The sequence below is a fragment of the Sinohyriopsis cumingii genome, chromosome 5 (assembly GCF_028554795.1).
Source record: "Sinohyriopsis cumingii isolate HCF-2022 chromosome 5, ASM2855479v2, whole genome shotgun sequence".
In the NCBI taxonomy this organism is placed as follows: Eukaryota; Metazoa; Mollusca; class Bivalvia; order Unionida; family Unionidae; genus Sinohyriopsis; species Sinohyriopsis cumingii.
In genome coordinates this window covers 92,076,155-92,090,601 of record NC_142965.1, presented here as the reverse complement: position 1 = coordinate 92,090,601, position 14,447 = coordinate 92,076,155, and the positions used below count along the sequence as shown (strand labels likewise).

The window sequence follows — 14,447 nt, the reverse complement described above, 5'->3', positions numbered from 1 at the left end:
TCTCAAGGGCAATGGCGATGGCGGCATCAATAGCTTTTGACAATGTTCAGGTTTTTCGCCATATAAGTGCCCAGGGACAATTAGTGTTTTGTCAGTGCCATCCACCAGTTGTGCTGAGCGCGTGCACGTTTTGTACAGTGGACTTCAGACTTCACGGTCCTTTTCAGGCAAAATTCTTATATGCTTTTGCATTGCGGGGTAAATCCTACCTAATTATTATTTTATAAGCAGCGTCAAATGAACGTTTGGTTTAAACGAAGTTCGATTTCTTTGTGAACCCTCATTTTAAACGACAGTTTGTTCTTCCAGGAAAGACGAAATCGATGAAGCTGATAATTCGTTGCAATCATGATAGTAGTAATATTAATGACCAGAAGTATAGCACCTTTCAAACAGCTCTACAAGGCTAGAGAATCAATCCATTTTACAAATATAGTTCTCTATTAGCAATCGTCCCATTTTAACTAACTCACTAGTTGGCAAAAAGTGAAAAAACCACCATCCCCGTATAAATAACTGTAGTTACCGAAAATACGGTTGAATATGACAACAATGTGTTTTAAATTAAGGAGACATGCCTCAAACTGCGCAAATCTAGAAATAATTAATAGAGGATTAAACTTGTAGCAGTTTTAAAGAATTTGTAATATCTCACAGATAGTGCACCTATAGAACATTAGACTAAACATATGAGGTTTTGCCACCATATACAATCTGTTAAATTAAACTTATAGACAAGGAATATATAATTATAGAGCTGAAACAGATGAAATGTTTATTTCTATGAATAACATTATGAGGAGCGCTATTATTTACAAAAGCGAAAGCTACTCCTGAGGTAATGTCAACATTTTGAGAGCAGCTTGCTGTCTTAAAATATATCTTACATTAAAATTGATTTATTTGTAAAGACATTGAGGAGAACATCTTGAGATACTGTGAGGCACATTTTAGGTCCATATGGTGTCTTCGTTTTCATCTCGTTTCGAAGGAGAGTACACGGAAAATCATGTGGAATAACGATAACAAACGGTGCAACAATCACTTAAATTTCTCATTAATTGTAATGCCAACATCGGTACTAATCTTGTCTTGTCCATTATATTGTGATGGCCTAACCATAGATAATTTAACGAATGTAGCCTCCTTGCAATCTGTAGTGCAACATTCATGTATGCATGTATAATGTTGGCTATTTCATAAGAATGACTAAGGGTTATGTATAATTCACGCATACCACCTAGCAAGTTATGTTAAGTACACTTGCATTATATTTGTGTCACCCTAGCTAGTAATGCCATTACTAGCACCGGAATGGCTACTGCAGGTCATGACTCCAATGCCGGTTTGATCAGAATAATTACCAATATGCAATTCGTTGAACGTTTCCTTATATATATATATATATATATATATATATATATATATATATATATATATATATATATATATAATATCTATGGAGATAAACAGTTTTATTAATATTTGTATTATGTATAATGCGCATTTTCTTAAAATTAAACTTATTATACCTTTATATTATTGACGAGTATATAATGTTTCATCTGAACTCAAATTATATTTTACACATTTGGGTGTGAATAATACGTATAATCTTAAAGTAAATAATTAAATGTTGAACTACGCAATTACAACTCAATTAAGTATTAATATATTACAATATATTGATCCCTTTCTACAAATACTGATGAAATAACTACTTTCACATGTCAAAGACACTTTTGATTTCATTACCAAATTAAAATCTTTACCCGAACTAACTGAAAATTACTTCCTAGTTACATTTGATGTGGTTTCACTCTACACGAATATACCACACTATGACGGTATCGAAGCGTGAAAATATTATCTTGAAAATAAAAAAGAATACTCATGTAAACTATCAAAACAACATGTTTGTGATTCGAAAACTGTTTTGAATTCGGTCATACAAACTATCTCTGAAAGTTGGAAAAAGCAATGGAAAGCACTATAACACCTTCTTATGCATCTTTATTTATAGGTAAATTAGAAAAGTACATTCTAAATAAATGCCTCTTAAAAAAACCCAGATGTTTCATTAAGATTTTAATGATATATTCATGGATTAGAGTTATTCATTAGAAGACCTTTGTTATGTTATAGACTGCTTAAACAAATTACATGAAACATTAAACTTTACATTCAATGTGTCTAAACCTAAAATATCATTTATGGACGTAGATGTTGTGAGAGACGAAAACAATTACATCACTATCATGCTTCATGAGAAAAATGCGAATATTATTCATGTAATCCTTAATCAAGAAAACACGGGACACCTTATAATCAAACAAAAAGATATCGATGAATTATTTCGGATGACACTGTTTTTAAATCATCCTTGACACAGTTATATCAGCATTTTGTTAAATAAAAATTAGCCTTTCTAAAGTATTATTACTGTTTTCCAAAAAGCATCTTCTCTTACACAACTTGAATTGCTACAATGTAAAATCAAAAATAGAAATGAAAATATCATTCCTTTTGTTACGGAATATAATTCAATATAGTAGAGATTAAACTTTATAAGGCTTAGATGGCTTCAAAATCATTTTTTATTCGATAATCAGTTCATCAACATTTGCGATGAATATGCTAACTGTCATATGAGAATAATCGATCTACACTAAACATATCATCATCATTGGTGTTATACATATAAGAAAGGGAAGTGTCGATACAACTGGTCTTTGTGTTCAGGAACATTATAGTTAGCAATGCGCTGTTCCACTTGTGTTTGTCTTCAGACACTAATTGCATTATTAAGAAAAGTGTCCAAAGCACAGCAACTCTAAATTCAGCCTCATCTTATAACTTGCATTAATTTTGTATTCATTGCGTCTTTCTGGAAATATTATCCTTTACCTTCTTTCCTTTTCGAGCAATAATAATATAAAATAAATCGAATTGAAGCAGTAGTGATCGATTACAGTTCAAGTTCGATCATATATTCTAAGAGGGGTAGTAATTATAGGTTACTGCATTTGTATGGGAAAATATGAACGAGTTTTCGGAATGAATACTGCACGAACTTGTGAGTGCAGTATATCCTTCCGACAAAACGAGTTCATATTTTCCCATACAAATGCAGTAACCTTTTTATTATATGCTCATTTTTTTATTCTACCTGAGGTTTAATTATATAAACAAAATACACTATAACAAAACAACGTAAATGAATGAATGCCGTATTCCAAACTAAATACACAAGCGCAGATTTGACATTACACAATGACATCATTATTAATGCGCACATAGCTCCGCCCAGATAAATTTGAACTTAGTCGCGCGGCCGACATAACTTTCGAAAGAAAATTGCGTGTCTAGTTAAAATTGAAATTTGCAGTCATGTTGTGAATGAATGCGCATTGCAACGACTATTTTGGTATTTTGTTTCGATTCGACGAAGGTTTGTGACTTTGGACTGGATTCATCTGTGCAAATTATACATGAAATACATCGGACTGAAGTGGCGCGGGAGAAGCGTGTTTACGTCTGCAAATGTGTTTCTGTTTCTGTCATTCAATGTTTGAAATCAGAACGTAGGAAAATATGAAGTCTTTCAATTGCAATTTTCAAAACGACGCTATGGAATTTAATGTGTATTTCATTTTGAGTGCAGTAAGGAGGATGCAATTGCACGTATCATCGAAATTACAGCACACTTTCGAAATGTGTAATCCAGATTGAAAACCTATGACGTGGCTCATGTCATTCGGATTTGCAGAATTAAGAAAAAACATTTTGAGGAAATTCAGGATGTAAAACTGTAAGTATATTTTATTTTGCCATTCTTATCACCAGATAAACAATACAGTATATTCCTTGTCACTTGTATGTTATTTGTAAGGACATAATCGTCCGTCTTTTATATAATGTAGCTAGCCTAACTCCGTAACATTGTATCAACGCGGAATATGCCAAACAGGCTGGGTTTTTTTTTTGTAGTCCACGAAACATGTTTTAGTTCATTCAGAAACAAATTTAAATAACCACAACGTAAAGAGCCTCTTACGCGAGTGTATATGATTTGCTTACAAATCAAAAATGCTGGTGTCTGCGTCATTGTTTGTTTATAATAGAAAGTAGTTCCTTTATTCACGTGAATGCTATATGTGTATTGTTGCGCGCGTTCAGTATCGGGGAATACTGAACGATTCCGACAACGTAAAGTTAACGGGAAAAAAAATGAGCATATAATAATAAAGATATATTTTATTTTGTTTTCATAGCTATCTTTATTCCATCTATTGATTCGCATCATGATATAATATATGAATGATATTTCATTACAATGCAGACTTTACATTTGCATGGATTGAAATAAATTTTGATTTCGTTTTCTTTCGAAGATTAATTCATAGGTATTAGGTTCGGTCTTGTGCCGATATTCAATATACGACAAGTACTTAACAGTCATTGCCTTTGGTACAATTTCATTGACATTGTATATAATAATTTGTACAGTCTATTCCTCCGTTCTCATCTGAGGCCATCCAATTTATTGCTGAAAGTCTAAAAAGAAATTATATTCTCCTCTCTTATTTTGTATAATCAAAACATGGTCTGATTCAATTTCTACATTAACGACGAGCACATAACATAGCAAAAACTAAACTTCTTTTTTTTCAGAAGTAAGACAGGCAAATAAAATCCCTCCCTTTACCTCTTTGAACCTTCTATCAGTTGCAAGCTACAAATACAATTATTTTGAAAGCTATGAAAGAACACATCTAAGAGCAGTATACGAAGTATATTTTCATGAAGTCAGAATTAAACCAAGACTTCGGTGGACATATTCCACCTAAACGAGTTGTAAGAACATGGAATGAATGTAAGTGGTGACAACCTTTTCTTTGTTTGTTGAATTTGTCCAGAATTAACGACCTGACGTAGTAATTGTACCTACTTCTCCAAACTTTGTCCAATATTCTGCAACTTGGATATAGGTTGATAAGAAAATGAAGAAATATTGTTTTAGTTTTTATCCATAAGGAAATCTATTGGAATTTGTATCAACTTGTTTGGCGTAATGTTTTGTCTGCACTGCAAAATCTACGATGCAACAAATGTGTGTCAAATAGCCCCGTTAAATAATTATGTGGTAATGTTCAGCAATAAAACAGCTGCTGTAAGAATTACTTTCATGATCATCTCTCTTTTAAATCTGCTTGGTTCTTTACTTGTGTGGATCTCATCGTTACAATATATATATATATATATATATATATATATATATATATATATATATATATATATATATATATATATATATATATATATATATATATATATATACAATGTCTCATACGCTTTATGAGAAAATGTTTTGTAGTTGTCTTTGTGTGTGAAATATGTGTATATTTGACGATTTAGCCACAGTAATGGATGTAATGAATGAGACCCATTCAAGCAATAGAATACAACAGTTGATTTGTTAATTTGTATTTGACTTCCTAGTAGAATATGAGATAATTGAACTTTAATAAATAATTTAGGTTTCTCAAAAATGTATATTGAACGATAACTCAAACTAATTAATTATAATAATATTATTGATGACCATTTCGTTATATATAGCCATCTACGCCATTGACCTATGGTGATCTTTTCATCTGATTTACCTCATCATCTTACTATGCTTTCCAACAAACTGGAAATAAATTAAATATGAAACGTTTCCTCCATTGCCTTAACATTTGCCACCTAGAATATTTAATTGCAGAGCAGTAGCTGTTGAAACTGTTCCTAAATGTGTTCATTATAATATCTACACGATAATTGGCATTCATTATAATGGAGACTTTATTCATCTCTTCAATAGTCTTTCCTTTATATAATCATTTTGAGGTAAGATACGCAACTCTCTTTGCTTCCAGTTTGAAAAATAAAATTATGCTCGTTTACTTGTCTATATTGCTAATTAATTTAGATCTTGTTCATATATACGAAATACAAATCATTGTCATTTGTATGCAGTTGATTTGCATTTAAATTGCTTCACTCTGCTGTTCCGTCCTCTTCATCTAAAAATCTGAAAGAAATACAGTTGACAGGTATATTAGCTAGTTGTATCTCCAGTATCACAAGCAGATACGAACATATACCGAGTGTTATGTTTTGCAGACTCAATTGAATATGGATAGTAAAACATTAGTTTAAAGATCGAAGCAGTGTATCGTATTTTAGATGCCTTAGTGCTGCAGAGCATTATGGGTCATGGGGCCATACTCAGCAAAACTGAAGTGTCGATGAGGTTTGTAAGGATGTATACACTTTTGACAATATAACTAACGATTTTAAAGATATTCACTTAATGGATGAAATTCTGCTTGTCTGCAATACGTTACAGAATTCGGTCGAAATGTGTATCTTTCAAGTTGGGTGGGGCGAAAGTGTTTCTGGCATTGCTGCACAGCATAGACTTCACAAGTGTAACCTTTGTGTAAATAACGGCTGATGACATGATTATCCTTTACAGCTTAATTACAGTCTTATTAATCATTTCGACATTTTTGGCATTCTTATACCGAGCATGCATTGAGCTCATTATATTGTATACATTGATGGTTTCCGTGGCTTTACAGGAATGTTGCAAGACAATGAGCCAAAACGTGATTGTGATAATGCAAAAATACAAGTTCATTATACATAAAGCATTATATTGTTTCTATGGTTGATTATACAAAATGGAAAAGTAATTAGTAGCATTTTTTTCCAAGCCTGACTCTATATTTGATGTGCCTACATAAAAAAAATCATCACTGAAGGCAATATAATTTGAGATGAAATAAGATATATATGTGACTTTCTCTTTATTAAACGCAACATGCGTAAAGGCTTACTCTAAAGTTCGAATATTGAAAATAATACGCTCGATCAATAATTACATATAATTCAACGTGAGTGCAATTCATTTTGATTTATGTAAACAATTCATTCATCACAATTGAGTTCTTGTTATGATAACATTCTTTGAAAGCTCTTTAGAGACTTCGTAAAATCTTACTATTGTAGAATTTATGAATTATTAGGATATACACAAAACATAAATATGTTGCACAAAGAGATAAATAATTCCCAATAAACATCAAACAGAGTGGAATATCTTGACTGGTGTTTCTACAATGGAACGCTTTAATTCATTAACATAATTTGCAAATACGAATAAATAATAGTATCACACAGATTGCCTTGCCTGAAAAATATATTTATATATGAGTGTGTATCTATGTATGTAGGTATGTATATATATATATATATATATATATATATATATATATATATATATATATATATATATATATATATATATATGAATGTATGTATGGATGCATGCATGCATGCATGCATGTATGTATGTATGTATGTGTGAGTGTGCGTGTAAGCGGATGTCTTGAAACTTATTGTCAACTGATGTAAGTTATCTTCAAAAAATTTGTGCATCACATATTTTTAAAAGGAATTCTTTATCAACATAATAAATATCATATCTATTGAGGAATCGAACTTATATTTTTCAATATATGTTACATTATTTCTGACCAAATGAATAAATGATCTCAAATAGACAATGATTTAAAATGATTTAAAATTGAATTTATTAAACGAGGTGAATAAAGCCCAGCTTCTGCCAAACTTGCTTACCAAGTATAACTGAATGAAGGCTTGTTGTCCATACTTATGACGTACTAATTCAACCTTGTTTTCCTCTAAGTTATACTATTTTCATACTCCAATTGTTTGGCATTTAGTTTAGTAATGTAGCTTTCATGAAAACAATGCTAAATTTGCGAGATAACTTACAAGGTTAAACTTTGTATTGAAACTATTATTAAATGTATCTGAATAGTTTCAAGATCGATTCATGGACGTGTCAACATTTGCTAAAATTAATGACGTCGATGTGTTCGGCAGATACAGTTATTGCTTGTCTTGTCAAGAGTAGTACGCGAATAAAATATTGAAATGATAACCTGAGCAACGAAAATATGATTGGAAGACAACAACAGAATCAAATAGATTCCTTCAGACAACTACACATATATTCCAGCGGAATAAAACATATATTTCAGGGGTAAAACAATTGAAACACGAGGGCGAAAGGAAACAATTAGAAAGAATTGCCGTCCAGTTCGAATAATACAATGAACACATTGAGTTATTAAAGATGGCCAACTTCATCATCACGGAAATACTGGGCAGACTGACCTAAACTGCTTCAGTTATGGATATATCACTATTCATTTACTTCAACTCATTTATTAACAACCAGGTATTAACATATTTTCTCTTTCAATATATATTGATTTTGTTGTGATAAAACAAGCACTCAAGGCAGGTAGAGACGAGTCTAATTTAGATGTTAATAGTCCAATACCCTATGCTTTACTCATCATTAAGGTCATTTTGCAAACTGGTCTGATTGAAGATGGAAAGAATTGTGGTGATCAGTAATGTCATATGGATAAATGCCTTTAATATTTAGCAGTCGTAAACTGACATCTTTTTCAGATATCTAATGGTCTAATGACTTGTGTCTCATCCATGCTTACCAATTATGTTTCTTTCAGACATTGTTAGTTATATCTGTGCACGTGCCATTTATTGTTGTTATGTTCAGTTCACAGCATATAAACTCAATAATTCAGGATGCTATACCAGGGTAAATGCATTTAGTTTTGACATGAATAAATCCAGATTATTTTACGAAATGTGTTTTAACCTTTTCTCAACATTTAGAAAACAACTATATAACTTCAGGTGATGAAGATTTTAAAAAGTAGTCTGAACATCCTGCCTAGGCAATTATGTGTTAGGTTTTAAATAAGTATATTTTGAAGATACCGTAGACAATCTAAATCACTTATATTTACTGCTAATTTGGATGGTAATTTTCTCATACGTATTGACGAGTCAGAGAAATGATATGATTATGAATTGATTAACAATGAAATGCAAATAAGAAATAGAACGCACTCTTACGTCACGTGTGGTGGAAGGCATATACACATATCGCATTATGAGGGCAGTAGAACAAGAATTGATCTAAAAACATACTTGATAACACTAGTGGTAACTGTTTTAATATGCAAGAACTGAATATTATCTAGTGAAAAGTCAGAGTTGATGCAATTCAAATGTCATTGTACTGGATTATATTCGCTGTATATTAAAGATTTTTGTAGACAGCATTAGTAACTTAAACGTAAGCAATTGTAATGTAATGGAAAAACAAAACAAGCGAGACAAATATCGCTGATGTCTGCTAGTAACGTCAGCAACAAAAATAATGGCAATGACATGTGACATCGCCGTCGCCGAGGAAGCAGCAATATAGGAAATTACGTGGAGGCTTAGGCGTATAGGTGGAACGAAAGGTAACTAGAGACACTACTGATGTATCTAACTATGCTACATAAACACAAATGCGTTCACACAGTATGTATTTATCTGTGAATATTTTTATTATATACCGTAATCAGCCTTGGAAAACCACTAGTTTTGAATATTCTAGCACACCTTTCTGTTCTCTTTGTCCAAACTATTATTGTTTCACTTATTCCCTTACCAAATTGTTTCATATTTGATAATATTGTGCTTATTATCGCCCCTTCTTGCTTCTGCTATCTTGATCCGTGCTTATTGTCAAATAGATATACATTAAATATATTTGCATCCATAGTTATATGTATGCTATGATTTCAGGTAAACAATGTATGCTCGGCACATGAATTGTATGTGAGCAATATGCACCTTTCTAAACAAAACTAATTTAACTTCCTTATGTAATATCAGCATCCATTCTTCCATTATCCATTCTTTATTTCATTATATTTTATATGCTTTATTTTTCTCATCCGCTTTGTTTTCACCACAGCTAACGATTATACCTAAAACTCATAATGAAAAGTCATAAATTCTCTATTTTGTCTATAACTGCTAAATTCACTAATGATTGCGTTTCCTCTTCATCGACAACGATCTCAGTCGTTGCAATGGTATGCATTAATCTCTTCAGAAATGCCAATAATGCAAACGCACATTCATCAACAAATGACAAATGTGCTTTGTTAATTTATAACATTTCATCAATACTTGTGAACATGGTTTCAGATCTATATCAACTTTGCTAATTGAATGATTGATTCAGAGAATGTGGCAACTTTTGTACGAACATCTTTAAAAAAAATGGAATGTTATATCTACGCATCTTTATTATTATTAATTCTTATGCGGCTCCATTACATCTTTTATATGTTTGAAGTAGTTGAATAACATTTGGAATATAACTTAGTTTCCGGAAAATGTATCTCTTTTCTTTGCAATCAGTCCATTTTTCTACCTCTACCGCCCTCCTAATAGTAGAAAAAACAAGCTGACTGAATCTCTCTTTTTGGAGCAGTTTCATAATCGCCTGGAATATGGAAATTCGATAGATGGCAACCTGATTATTCGTTGAGATTTCAACTTTCACTTTGACTGTCCCGGTAACCCAAACACATAAAAACTCCTAGATGCCATCAATGTTTTCAACCTCAAACAGTCAGTTAACCAACCCACCGATAAACACGGTCACATTTAAGACTGGATTCTTCATAGACCTGATGATAACATTATACGGTCCTCCCTAGTATCCCTTGAAATCGCATCAATTCCCTCTGCCATATATGCCATCTTGACGTAGCAGTCACTAACCCTCCACCTTTATCTGCTACTAAGAGAAACTTCTATATGTTAAACAGAACCAAATTAATGCAAACCTAATAACTTGCTTACCTTCTACAGCAGAACAACTCGACAACTGCCTGCGTTCATTGCACGACAAACATCCCCAGCTACCAAGTGCAGAGTATCAATTAAAAAGTATTATCCATGGTATAGCAGTGTTAGGGTCCAGCTTCGCACTGCTAAAAGAGACCACCAGACTCACTATTTATAAGCAATTCTATGAAGCCGCTAAGACGAATATCACAAATATAGTCCATGCAGCGAAATCAGATCACTACACTACTAAGATCATGGAATGTTACAGCTGCAAAAAAGCTCTTCGAGATTCCTAACAAGCTAATGTCAAGGAACAAATCTCTACACCACTTCCAACTACATTCTCTCCAATTGACCTTCCAGACAAGTTTGCAAATTTCTTATGTGACAAAGTAAAAACCATTAGAGATAAGCTTGACAACACAATTTCAATTGACTGGTCGTCACCATACAGTTGGGATACAGAAATTGAGTGGTAACCATTAGCAGCATTCGAACCCGTCTTTATGGATTTCGGAGGTACAATCCTGATGAAGAGTGCATCAACGTCATGTGAACTTGATCTAATTACAATATCATTGCTGCTTGAGTGCATAGATCCAGTATTGCCTTCACTAACTTATGTTATTAATACCTCTATCACATCAGGAGAATTCCCATCATTTTTCAAAACTGCCATTTTTAAACTTCTACTAAAGGAACCAACACTAGACGATAAAGATTGAAAGAACTGCCGCCCAGTTTCTAATCACCCATTCATATAAAATATCTTAGAAAATGTTGTTATATCCCAGCTTGTATCTCATCTGCATTCAAACAGTATTTTTAGCATTGTACAAGCTGCATATCGCCCTTGCCACTTTACAAAAACTACTCTTCTAATAGTAGTTAATGACATTCTCTTTGCGTTGGATAGCGAAAAGATTACAGTCCTCATCCTCCTTGATTTATCTGAAGCATTTGACACAATAGATCATGATATATTACTTCACCGTCTCCAGCATGTATTTGGCATTCATGATACAGCATTACTGTGGTTCAAGTCATACTTGGTAGACAGGACACAAATTGCATCCGCAAATGGAATACACTCCAGCACAATTGATATATGTTGTGGTGTTCCACAGGGGTCTGTTCGTGGACCTGTTCTCGTCATTCTATACACTCAGTTGCTCTCAAGTGTCGTACATCATCATCCTGTGTCTCACAAATTATACGCTGATGACACCCAAATATAAAAATCTAGAAACCTAACTGAAGTTGATGCTACGATCCAAAGTGTAGAGAGGTGCATTTCTGATGTAAATCATGGATGACACCAAACAAGCTGCAGATGAATGATGAGGCCATTATGATCACAACACAAAGAATTGCTCATTCTCATCCTTTACCTCAAACAATAAATATCAGCAACACCAACATTAGATTCACATAATCAGTACGAAACATAGGTTTTACTCTGGATAGTACTCTAATATTGCACCAACATATCATGAACATATGCAAGGCTGCATATCTTGAGCTGAGACGCATCAGTTCAATTCGCAAATATCTTTCAGTTGGTGCCACTAAAACACTTGTGTGTTCATTAGTACTTTCAAGACTGGACTATTGTAACTCAATTATGTCTGGTTCATCTCAATATATGCTCCCGAAACTTCATAAATCTCAAAACTCAGCTGCTCGGATCATACTTAGAGTACCACGATCACAGCACACCTCCCCGCTGCTATGTACCCTACACTGGCTATCCATTCGATCCAGAATCAAACACAAAATTTGTTCTCTGTGCTACATTTCACTGTCGGACTCCAGTCCAACATACCTATCTGACCTCACCCATGTGTATACGCTAGCAAGATACTTACGCTCCTCTTCTGACAATCGTATACTCATTATTCCCACTATGACAGCAAAGTCATATGGATAACGTTCTTTTTCATACCAAGGCCCTGCAACGTGGAATGAATTTCCCACTGAACTTAGACACAAAGACACAGGGATCACATGCAAGAGGGCTCTCAAAACTCACTTATTTCGACTGCAAGAACCAACTTAAAGACCTATTAATGTTTCTAACCTGAAATATTCTCGGCATGTTTTTTATTTTTTAATGTTTTTCTAATTTCACATTGTTTGTTTTAGTAATAATAGTATTATGTTTCTTAGGTTTTGTCTAATGTTGTAAAGCGCTTAGAGCTTTCAAAGATTAGGCGCTATACAAAGTCCTCATTATTATTATTATAATTATACTATACTGGTGGTCATACATATATGTTAGCTGTTAATGTCAGTGGGCTCACATTTAGTAAATGACAGAATAAACATAAACATATAGGTAGAAGTCCATACTTTTACACAAAACTGTCACACTACAAATTAAACAGATATGTAAAATAAATTACATGTATCTAAAGGTTTGTGTAAATGGACATTGTACCAAGAAATGGTGTTCACAGCCTCTGCTTAATCGGCAACTAAATGGTGGTGATTTAAATTTGGCATCTGCCATACTAATTAATATCTGGCAGTACCTTTCGGAATATTTTCATGTGTTTAAAATTTCAGAAGCTACCTATTTTAAGTTTCATAACATTCAAATGATATATTTCATTCCATCCATTGACCAATATTGGATTGACCATTATTGACAAAAGCTAAACTTCAAAGTTATCTGAAACCTAAACGTATATCCAAGATATACATGTCCTTTCAAATTCCAAACATCATGAAAGCACCTTAAACCAAAATATAAAAAACATAGAGATTGGTGTTGTCTTATCGTCATGCTCAGCACTTGGTTTTGATATAAATTGTAATCAGCATTATTGCTGAAAGATGAACGAAGACAAATCAAGGTGATCAATGTGCTTACCTTGTTACTAAGGATCTCTTAACATGATACAAAATATTTTGTATCTTATCTCATCTTAACACTTTGACTTCAAATTTAATCATTCGGCTTGTAAACGTATTTTGGAATTTAGGTGGAGAAAGCTGGATTTCAACATTTAGTCATTAATTTCAGGGTAAATCACAGCACTGATCATTGGTTACTCAAAAGCATGGCAGTTGTTATTATAAGATAGTTATTATTATTTATTACAGATGCTTAAATTAAACTTAGAGCCAATATGAACTGCATCCTGGTTTTTAAGGGATGGTAGAATTGACAGCCCTGGACATTCAGGCCAGTATTGCATATACACATTCATGGAAAATTCCAGCTAGAAAATTGTGTGGATCATAACAATGGACAAAAGAAAGAAAGTCAGGAAAAGTACAAACTAAGAAAAGTCATGCTTTGCAATAGGATTGAATTTCTTAAAGGAAAATAAAATAAAATGTGTAGAAGTAGTCACAGATTCATATTTACAGATAAACGCGCTGAAGAATAAGTTGGCTTTTGCTTAATTATTCTGATATAATGAAATGACCTGAACGTATGTGCATGTTTATTTTCTTGATAAACAGCAAGTATAAATTATGATCATTTTTTTAAAATCAACATGTACTAAATGCTGACCAGAAATATACGTCATCCTGAGTAATACCTAAATTCGAACTTCAATCTAATGCCACTTCATGAAAATAACGTGTATCCCTCTTTCATTATGTATATGACATTTGACTGATAA

General features: G+C 32.8%; 1 pseudogene; it reads left to right on the top strand.

The window, feature by feature from the left end:
* Window positions 1–13,214: 13,214 nt before the first annotated feature.
* On the top strand, window positions 13,215–14,223 carry LOC149799759 (uncharacterized; annotated as a pseudogene).
* The last annotated feature ends 224 nt before the right edge of the window (window positions 14,224–14,447 follow it).